Source organism: Mauremys mutica, chromosome 21 (genome assembly GCF_020497125.1).
Source record: "Mauremys mutica isolate MM-2020 ecotype Southern chromosome 21, ASM2049712v1, whole genome shotgun sequence".
NCBI lineage: Eukaryota > Metazoa > Chordata > Testudines > Geoemydidae > Mauremys > Mauremys mutica.
Window position 1 is genome coordinate 15161699 of NC_059092.1, and position 11687 is coordinate 15173385.

An 11687-nucleotide genomic window follows, 5' to 3' on the forward strand; every position below is an offset into this window, starting at 1 on the left:
CTAACTGTGTAAGCTTGAAGGAGTCCACTGTGTTAGATTAAGTATTTGATTCAAAGAAACACATTTCAGATACTTATTTACCCTTTTATCACTATGTAACATGCTACAAAAGTAATACTAGACAAGATTAATGTGTACCAGTATGCACAATAGCAACAAGGTTTTGCATATTAAAATAAATCAGTAATTTATCCAGTAAATACAAACATTCATGTGATTGATAGCTGAAGCTACTCTATTTTATATAGGTTTGTGAGGGAAGTTTGCATAACGTTGCCGGTGAGAATAAAGTCTCTTCCCCTGATTCTGCATTCAGTGCTTGTCAATACAGTATGGCCTACAGAGGTGTGAACTGTAGCACACGCTAAAGTTTAGTGCTGTAATTACCCCACGTAGATCTTGCTAGCATGAACTAAGAGATAGCCAGTTTGCGTTAGTGTAGGGCTGTTTTAAATGAGACTACACTGCTATGAACTAGGTACCTTTTAGTTCGTGCTAGCAGGGTCTGCTTACAGCACAAAACTTCAATGTGTGCTGCAGTTTGCGACCCTGCAGTCTGCACTGTGGGGTCATGTAGACAAGTCCCTTAGAGTATGTCTACACTGCAGTTAGCTACGCGGGGCTGGCCTGTCAAGAGATGATGTACCAGGCCATGCTAATGCTGGATCTGAGCCAAGATCCAAGCTCAGGGCCTGTTTAATTGTGGTGAAGACTTTTGGGTTTGGCCTGGACCCAATTAAACAATCTCTGACCCCGAACCCCGGGAGCTGAGTCACCAACCACTGGTTTTTAATTGCAGTGTAGATGTACCCTTAGTGCCGAGTGACTTGGGGAATCTGTCCTCTCAGCTAGCCTCGCCAGGTCTTCACTCCCTTCCTTGCAGCTCTCCCTCAAGTGCTCGCTATAGACTCTACTACACCCTACCTCTGCCTGCTTCACGGCTTGTTCCAGCCCTTGTTCCTTGTTAAACTTAGATCAAAACTGCTGCGTTAGCTCAGTAGCCCCCTGCTGTCCTAGCCCTATGGCTCCTAATCCTACCACCTTCCTGTTTCCCTCATTTTATCCCATTCCTTTCCACCTACATATGATGGAATCCGGGATAGGAGATGACCTGGCTTTGTACCTCTTAAAAACCAGTGAGCTTTAAAAGACCAAAAGCTTTTAAGCATGGAATGACCCTCTTGGAATAACAGGTGTTTCCTAGCACAAGGATGAAATAAGCAGGATCAGTGAGTCCAAAAGAACCACCCGATCATGCAAGAAAGCACCTGGGTTTGTTTTTAGTTGCAAACGCCGTCCTGCTTCAAACAACCATGCCCCAGTTTGGAAGCCAGATGAAACTCATCAAGTTAGCTAAAGTGCCACTTCGATTTTTTGGAACCCGCACTCAGACTCAAGTGGTGCAAATCCCATGGATCAAAACCAAAGAGGTCGCTTGCATAAAACCCTGTGGATGCAAATGGAGCCACTGCTGCAATAAGCGGCCTGTCCCCTGTGCAACTCACTCTCCGGCCCAGTGTATTGCCACGGTAGTGATGGAGATGTGCGAAAAACAATTGAGTTTTGTTTTGCTCCTTCCCTACCCTACATGAATGTCTTTCTAATTTTAGAAACTGCTGCTAAGGATCCTTTGCTATGTTTGCCACCCTGTCACACAACAAAGAGAAGTCTTGTTTAATCCTACCCTCCAGTTTGCCCATTAACTCTACCTTGCGTGACCTGTAATGGCAAATCTTCACCTCCAAAAGCTGGGAAGGGAACCAGCATTTTCATACTCATTATAAGGAGCTGGGGCTCCAGTTGGTTGATTTTTTTCTTAGTAATAATTTGAATGCTGTTGTCTACACAAGACCGTGGTCTGTATCCTGTTGATGGCATGTTAGCAAAACAGGTCTTACCTGAAATGCACTGTACAGAGAGCAATGTTGATCAGACAGAAAGCTGAATGAGTGACCAGGTTGTTCATAGTGGAAGGACTTCAGTTTCCTAGGTCAGTGGTCTGGCTGATCCAAACAGCTGTGAGTGTTTGCAGATGATTCACTGGTTGTGCTCGAGTCGGCTCGCTCTTTGCTGTAGCTCAAGTCGGGCTGAATGCTGCAAGATATTTTCAAAGTGAAAGGTCACTGCTGATGTCGTTTCACCTGTATTGTGTTGAGGGATGAGAATAATACTCAGGATCGGACAGGTACTGCTAATAAAAAGACTTGCAAAGCACGGCCGTGACCTGAAGAATTCTTTCCCTTGCCACAAATCTAAGTTTGGCCTGAGGGTTGGGGATTATTTCTGCCTGACCAAACGGCCGCAGGGCCAGCTTTTCAAAAGGTGTTTCAGCACCTAAAGAGGCAGATGGATTGAAAAATCCCACTAGGTGTCGCTCTGCCTTTTTAGGTGCTGAAATATCTTTGAAAATCTGGCCTTCTAAGCGACTGTTCCTGTGAGGTGCTGAGCTCCCTCCACTGCAAGTGCTCCCTGAGTTCAAGTGGATTTCAAAAAGGTAATAGGACACCACCCCACTGCTGTAAACCAGTAACCAGTGCCTGTGGCGTGGGTGTACTGCAGTACTTCTATTAGTAGGTTCAGTTAAACAGCTCCTCTCTGCAATCCACCACTCCCCAAGTGAAAGGCAACAGGCCACCATGCAGCCTTGATAAATTGCCATGGTTACTTTTGATGACATCATCTGTTGTTTCAGAGGGTTTGGAATCACAGAGAGAAAATCCTAGTGTTATTTACTGGGCGAACACAAGAGATGATGTACCAGGCCATGCTAATGTTGGAGCTTAGCCAAGAACCATCAGGGAGCATCTAACAGCTCCTTCTGGTTTTCATGCTCCTGTCAAATCCTTTCAAGTAGCATCTCACCCTTTTAATTCACACATTAGGATGATCGACGTTAATGGCACTGCAATCTCTGCTAACACCTTCTCGGGATCCGGCAGCGGGTTGCTCAGTGCTTACGAGAGAAGCCGATCTGCCTACCGACACGTTCCTCATCTTCCGGGCAAATGGAAGTGCAAGGAGAACTGGGCTAATAATGGATTTATGGTTTTTTGGTTCAGGGGCAAGTCTGAAAAAAAGATACATTTCAGGTCAAACCAAAAAACCCTGAAGTTTTCTGAAATTTTCAGCAAAATCAAAAAGTTTTTTAGAAAAGTTTTGGCTGGACAAAATGCTTCATTTTGATTTTGACTATTTAAAACCTTAATTGCCTTAATTTTTTTTTTTTTGGTCACACAGTAATTTTGTACAAAAAAAATCAAAAGGGTTTGTTTTGAAAATATTGTAACAGACGTTTTAATTTTGGAAGGCTTTTTAATTAAACTGAAAGGGTTTGGTGAAACTGACACAAAGCACTTGGGTGTTGCTGAAGCTAGATGGTTTGCTGAACCCTTTTTTTGGTTTTAAAAAATAAAATAAAAAGTCACCCAATTCTAGGTACATGCAGTAGCTAGTCTCCCCCTTCCCTACATAAACATCACAAGAGATTGGCCTGCTTCTAAAAGGAAGTTCACTCTGTAGGCCTGGGACCTAACTCACCTCCATACTAAACTAGCCTTGACTGGGTGCCCTAGATTGTGCGGATAACAAGCTTAACGACCCCCCCACCCGGTGAAGTCAGTCACCTAAGCAGAAAATTTACCCTAGATTTCTAGATTGATCTTGTGCTCATAAAATGCCTTTTCTCCAACCACGTCCCAAATGCCACTGAATTAAATCCCAACACCTGTGGGAGGCAGGTCTATATCAGCCCATTTTATAGAGGGAGAAACAGGCTCAAATTTTCAAAACTGTTCTCCACGTTGGGGTGACTAATTTGTGGCACCAAGGGCTTGATTTTCAGAGCTGCAGAGCACCCACAGCGCCTGTTGACTTGACTTGACCTTGTGGGGGCTCGATGCGTCTGAAAATCAGATGCAGGGGGCCTCATGGGGGCAGGGCAGGAGGGGGCAACCAAAAAAACTCGCAAAAGCCATCTTTGAAAATTTTGCGCTAAAGTAACTTCCAAGGTCACATGGCATGTCTGTGACAGAGCCACAGGCAGCCAGATAATGGGTCCCAGTCGAGTGCTTCAACTCCAAGATCACCCTTGAAGAATATGAATTACACGTAATGTAACCATACAATAATCTCACTTACCCAGCTCTGCTGTGTGGTTAAATTGGAAGGCTCTCCTCAAAGGGCTTTTAGGATGTGCGTCTCCCTGACAGTAGGTTTGGTCACATTCAGACTGGAATTGTAGTTCATCTGAAAAACAGAATGGCCTTATTTCAGTTCTTGGTGCAAAGGTGTCCACAGCCCAAAGACCATATAGGATTCCCCCCCCCCCCCCGCTGGTAGCCACAAGGGGAAAAGCAAAGACTGAACTGTCCTTTTGTTGTGTGTACAGCACCTAGCGCAATGGTGTCCTGGTGCAAGACTAGGGCTGTAATTATAATACAAGCCACAATAAACTGACATTCTTCTTCTCTGCTCTGCACTGATTAGGCCTCAGCTGGAGTATTGTGTCCAGTTCTGGGCACCACATTTCAGGAAAGATGGGGACAAACTGGAGAAAGTCTAGAGAAGTGCAACAAAAATGATTAAAGGTCTAGAAAACATGAGCTCTGTGAGGGAAGATTGAAAACATTGGGTTTGTTTAGTCTGGAGAAGAGACGACTGAGAGGGGACATGATGATAGTTTTCAAGTACATAAAAGATTGTTACAAGGAGGAGGAAGAAAAATTGTTCTCCTTAACCTCTGAGGATAGGACAAGAAGCAATGGGCTTAAATTGCAGCAAGGGCGGTTTAGGTTGGACATTAGGAAAAACTTCCTAGCTGTCAGGGTGGTGAAGCACTGGAATAAATTGCCTAGGGAGGTTGTGGAATCTCCATCATTGGGGATTTTTTTAAGAGCAGGTTGGACAAACACCTGTCAGGGATGATCTAGGTAATACTTAGTCCTGCCATGATTGCAGGGGACTGGACTAGATGAGCTCGCGAGATCCCTTCTAGTTCTATGATTCCATGAAGATACTGAACTGTCTTTTTTAGTCCTAGAGGTACCGAAGCTAGAATAGCAAAGCACTTTACAGGGAAGGAGCTGGCATTACTGCTGCCTTTGCTCTGCCTGGTCTTCTGTTTGCCAACGGCCTTTGGGCTCCGTGGCTAGTGAGCTCATTTTCTTTCCCCTTTCAGGCAAAAAGGGTGCATCCATTTCACGCTCACACGCCTCTTGCAAGAGAGCGTAAGAGAGATGACTCACCACTGGGGCAGCAACGCAAGGGACTGCAAGTAAACCAAAATGGAACCAGATTCATAGAATCATAGACTATCGGGGTTGGGAGAGACCTCAGGAGGTATCTAGTCCAACCCCCTGCTCAAAGCAGGACCAATCCCCAACTAAATCATCCCAGCCAGGGCTTTGTCAAGCCGGGCCTTGCTGGCAGGTAAAATCAGAAAGGTCATAAAGGAGTTTTGAAACTGAGGGCTGTGGGGGAAAGCCGACAGGTGCAGAGAAGCACACGGTTTGGACAGTGACATCCCATAGGGAAGGATTAAAAGGGATACTCTATATCCTAAAACAAGCGGAGAGTTGAGCAAAACAGACAAACAAAAGGGAGTCCCATTCGTTTACATCACATGAAAGCAGGCACCTAAATATTGACAAATTTTGTAAGTGCTTGTACACAAATGCTATGAGTCTAAATGCTAATATGGGTGCTTTTGAGTGCCTGGCATTAAAGGAGGATGTTGATATAATAGGCACCACAGAAACTTGGTGGAATAATGATAATCAATGGGCCACAGTAATACCAGGGTACAATATATAGGAAAGACAGTAAGATGTGCTGGTGTGGGGGTGGCACTATATGTGAAAGAAAGCACAGTGTCAAATGTAGTAAAAATCTTAAAGGAATCAAACTGTACCCTAGACTCTCTCTGACTAGAAATTCCATGCATACAATATAGCAGTAGAAATATATTACTGACCACCTGATCAGGATGGTGACGGTGACTGTCATAGACTCATAGACTTTAAGGTCAGAAGGGACCATTATGATCATCTAGTCTGACCTCCTGCACAACGCAGGCCACAGAATCTCACCCACCCACTCCTGTAACAAACCCCTAACCTATGTCTGAGTTACTGAAGTCCTCAAATTGTGGTTTGAAGACCTCAAGCTGCAGAGAATCCTCCAGCAAGTGACCCATGCTGCAGAGGAAGGCGAAAAACCTCCAGGGCCTCTGCCACTCTGCCCTGGAGGAAAATTCCTTCCTGACCCCAAATATGGCGATCAGTCAAACCCTGAGCATGTGGGCTGTCAAATGCTCAGGGTGCTTAGCGAGGCTACAAAAACAGAAAATGCAAGAATAAGGGGGAATTTCAACTATCCCCATACTGGCTGGGTATGTCACTTCAGGAAGCGATGCAGAGAGAAGATTTCTGGCCACATTAAATGATGGCTTCTTGGAGCACCTAGTCCTGGAACCCACAAGGGGCGAGGCAATTCCTGATTTAGTCATAAGTGGAGCACAACATCTGGTCCCATTCGGTAATAACACTCATAATGTAATTAAATTTAACATCCTTGCAGGGAAGAAGAAATACCAAAGAAACCCACCACAGTAGCATTTAACTTCAAAAAAGGGAACTACACAAAAATGAGGCAGCTAGTTAAATGGACCTTAAAAGGAACAGTCACAAGAGTGAAATGCCTGGAAGCTGCATGGAAAATATTTAAAAAACCACCATAATAGAGGCTCAAACTAAATAATCTCCCAAAGAGGGGGAAAAAAAGCATATGAGACAGCCCCTGCCCAAATGCCACTGTGGCTAAACAGCAGAGTAAAAGAGGTAGTTAGATACAAAAAGGCATCTTGAAAAAACTGGAAGTCAGAACCTACTGAGGAAAATAGAAAGGAGCACAAATTCTGGCAAGTAAAGTCTAAAAGTATAATTAGACAGGCCAAAAGAAACTTTGAAGAGCAACAAGCAAGCGCGACAAAAACAAACAGCAATTTTTAAAAAAAAATACCTCAAAGGCAGGAAGCTGCCAAACCATCAGTGGGGCCACTGGACAACTGCGTTGCTAAAGAAGCACTCATGGAAAACAAGGCTGTTGCGGAGAAGCTACATTAATGCTTTGCAAGTCTTCACTGAAGAGGATGTCAGGGAGATTCCCACATGGAGCCATTCTCTTTTAGGTGACAACTCTGAGGAACTGTCCCAGATTTAGGTGTCAACAGAAGAGGTTTTGGAACCGGTTGATAAATTGAACAGTAATATGTCACAAGGACCAGAGGATATTCACCCAACCGTTCTGAAGGACCTCAACTATGCAATTGCAGAACTACTAACTGTGGTATATAACCTATTTCTTAAATCAGCCTCTGTACCAGATGACTGGAGGATAGCTAATGTAACACCGAGTTTTAAAAAGGCTCCAGAGGCGATCCTGACAATTATAGGCTGGTAAGCCCAACTTCAGTACCAGGCAAATTGGCTGAAATTATAGTAATGAAAAGACATATCAACTATACAGATGAACATAAAATATTGGGGACCAGTCACCCCGGCTTCTGTAAAGGGATATCATGCCTCTCCAATCTATCAGAATTTTGTGCAGGTGTCAACAAGCATGTGGACAAGGTGATCCAATCAATATAGTGTACTTGAACATTCAGAAAGTCTTTGACAAGATCCCACACCAAAGAGTATTAAGCAAAGTAACCAGTCATGGGATAAGAGGGAGGGTCCCCTCATGGCTCAGTAACTGGTTAACATATAGGAAACAACAGTTAAGAATAAATGATCAATTTTCACATGGAAAGGAAAATAGCAGGGTCCCCGAAGGATCTCTACGGGGACCAGTGCCATTCAACATACTCAAAAATGATCTGGAAAACGGAGTGACCTGTGAGGTGGTAAAATTTGCAGATACAAAATTACTCAAGACTGTTCAGTCCAAAGCTGACTGCGAAGAGTTACAAAATGATCTCACAAAACTGGCTTACCAGGCAAGAAAATGGCAGCTCAAATTCAAAGTTGATAAGTGCTGAGTGCTGCACATTGAAAAACTGTTCCTACAAAATGATGGGGTCTAAATTAGCTGTTGCTTCTCAAGAAAGAAATCTTGGCATCCTAGCTAGCTCGCTGAAAAGATCTGGTCAATGTCAAACAAGCTAACAATGTCAGGAACGATTAGGAAAGGACAAGATAAAACAGACAATATCATAATGATACTATATAAATCCATGAGATGCCCACACCTTGAAGACTGTGCAGGTCTGGTCACCCCATCTCAAAAAAGATATTTTAGAACTGGAACAAGTACAGCAAAGGGCAATAAAAATGATTTGGGATGTGGAACAAACTTCCATCTGAGGAGAGATTAAAAAGACTGGGACTGTTCATCTTAGAAAAGAGCTAACTCAGGGGTGGGGGTGGTGCTAGACATCTATAAAATCATATATGGTATGAAAAAAGTGACTAGGGAAATGTTATTTACCTCTTCACATAATACAGGAACCAGTGTGTGTGTGTGTGGGTGTCACTCAATGAAATTACTAGGCAGCAGATTTAAAACAAACGTAAGGATATGTTGCTTCATATAACGCACAGTCAGCCTGTGGAATTTGTTGCCAAAAGTATAATTGGGTTCAAAAAAGAATTAGCTAAGTTCTGGAGGATAGGTTCATCAATGGCCATTAGCCAAGATGGTCAGGGATGCAATCCTATTCTCCAGGGGCCCTAAACCTCTCACTGCCAGAAGCTGGGACGGATGATAGGGGCTAGATCACTCGCTAACTGCCCGGTTCTGTTCATTCCCTCTGAAGCATCTGGAACTGGCCACAGCTGGACGACAAGCTATTGGACTAGATGGACCATTGGTCTGACTCAGTATGGCCAGTCTTATGTTCTTAAGTAGCTAGCTGGAGAGGAGCATGTGACCCAGGTCATTCAAATACTTCAGGGAGGTGTGCAGGACAATATCCAATCCTAGCTACTTGTGGCTCTGAAGAGGGGTTATACTGTTATATAGTCAGGGGAGATTTCCCATCGTTCTCTAGCTTTGGGCATCTGATGACTTGGGCTTGGCAAACGTGAGGAGGGCTTCAGATGCAAAACAACCAGAAGTGTTCAAGCATTCTAGCGCAGGGCCATGCACACAAGCAATTATTCTCTACTTTGGAAGCCACCACTTACTGCACATTGGATGCAAACTCGTTATCAGTTCATTGAAACCCCTGTCCAAAGGGGTAAAAGATAAGCTTTGGGGGCTGCGTGGTGGACATATGAAGACAGTCTCCCAGTTTTAGGGCCCTCTCCATAAGGAACTAAAGACGCTATAGAAGCAGAGTTCTCAGAGCCACTGAACAGGCAGTCGGAAGAAGCCAGGAAAATATATGTGCCTCTCAAAATTCTCATCTCAGTGCCAAAGATCAAATCCTGCTGACCAGGGAAATTTATGCAAATATCCCACATCGTTTGATGTTTATTCCTGGGCTAGTGGAACATTCTGGTAACACTGAAATAACCTTTGGCTCTTTAGAGTAGTGGGGGGGTTGAGGGGAGCTTTCGGCTAAGAACCCTCTCCTCACCCTACAGCACATGCAGTTATTGACTGAGTTGACCTTTTTAATAGCAGTGCTGCACCCGCTGCCAGCCAGAGACTGGGAATGTCGACGTATGTTTTGATACATGTAGTACGCTTCCCAGACCTGAAGAAGAGCTCTGTGTAAAAGCTTGGAAAAGCGATGACACAATAGAAGTCTAATAAAATCATGACCGATGTGGAGAAAATAAATAAGGCAGTGTTAGTTACTCCTCATAACACAAGAACTAGGGGGTCACCAAATGAAATTACTAGGCAGCAGGTTTAAAACAAACAGAAGGACGTATTTTTTCACACAAGACACAGTCAACCCGTGGAACTCCTTGCCAGAGGATGTTGTGAAGGCCAAGACTATAACAGGGTTTAAAGAAGAACTAGATACATTCATGGAGGATAGGTCCATCAATGGCTATTAGCCAGGATGGGCAGGAATGGTGTCCCTAGCCTCTGTGCGCCAGAAGCTGGGAATGAGCGACAGGAGATGGATCACTTGATGATTCCCTGTTCTGTTCATTCCCTCTGGGGTACTGGCCACTGTTGGAAAACAGGATACTGGGCTAGATGGACCTTTGGTCTGACCCAGTATGGCCGTTCTTATGTAAGCTCAAAAGCTTGCCTCTCTCAGCAACAGACATTGAGCCAATAAGAGAGATTACCGCTCCCACCCGGGCACTCCCATGGAACGTGTAGCCTCATGGAAAGTCATAATCAGGCTGGATTTTGTATAAACCAACCAACCTATATACAGATCAGTTCCGCCAGCACTCGAGGACTATGGCTAGGAATGCAGTGGGAGGGGATAAAAGACTAGAGGCAACATCACAGAGTGGCAGTGAAATATCTTGGGCCAAGAGATATTTTCTCCTGGGTATCAAACTTCAGTACGGAGCAGCTACCTAACACTGTACCAGTGCAGGCAGCCAAACCTACAGCCAGACGGGGAATCTCTGAGGTTGGGAAAATGGCATATACGCCCTCCTGGAGATCTCCTCTCCATAGCTCCGACCCTGGAGTCCAACACAGGTTTTACACTGAGCCCAAGGCTGCACTGCAGGGCTCTGACCGTCTAGCTGAGGCTGGGTGGTTACCCATGTAGTGCAGATGTGATCGATGAAGTTCAGAGTCATGCACGTCACTACTGAGTCGCAGCACCTCGATTTAAGGAATTCCCCATTGGGGCAACTACTGGGGTGGGTGTGGATGGTTCCACTCTCCCCCCCCCTCAGCCCCCCAAAATGTCGTTTGCTCTCTCCCCCTCACACACAGACACACAACATTTTCACTGCTGGTGAAATCTCCCACAAGAGAACGAGTGAGCGTGTGTGTGTGTGTGTGAGGAGAGAGAGAGCATGCACACACATGTGCATGGATATAGCAGCACAAATCTCAGGATTTGGCAGGGCCGCAACAGATCCACATGCATCTAGGGGAGCAATCCCAAAACAAGACGAGCAGGAAGGCCTGAGCATATTACTGACAAACCGAGAGATCCTTCGTTTAGTCCTGACTCTGCTACCGGCTTCACTGCTCTCTGACGCTGCATCTCCTGCGTGTGGTACTTCACCATAGCAGGCTGTTGTACAGGGTGACCAGATGGCCCGATATTCAGGGCTTTATCTTATACAGGCGCCTATAACCCCCACTCCCCATCCCAATTTTTCAAACTGGCTCTGGTCACCCTACTGGTTCAAGGTGGTGTTACTTCATGTTCCTACAGGTCTTTTCACCCCTGCTCCACAAGGGTCGGCCAGCTGAACATTTCACCGACTTGGGATTGAACCAGGGGCCTCCGAGATAAAACGTCGAGTCTCTGCAGTTTGACCAAAGATCCAGGTTCTGCTGCTGTGAACAGTAGGCGAATCACATCCTTGCTCAACTGGGCCCTGAGCTGAACACAGAGAACCGTGGGTTATAATAAATCTTGATCTGGGTACCAGACCACAGATTCAGGGCCCAGTTCTGACACCCTCAATCACATAGGGCTACTCATGAAGTAAAGTATGAATTAGGGCTGCAAAATCAGGCCCTAAATTAGCATCTCCCACTGTTTTAGGACCAGGCATTCAGATGCTGGCCTCCATTTTTGTGAA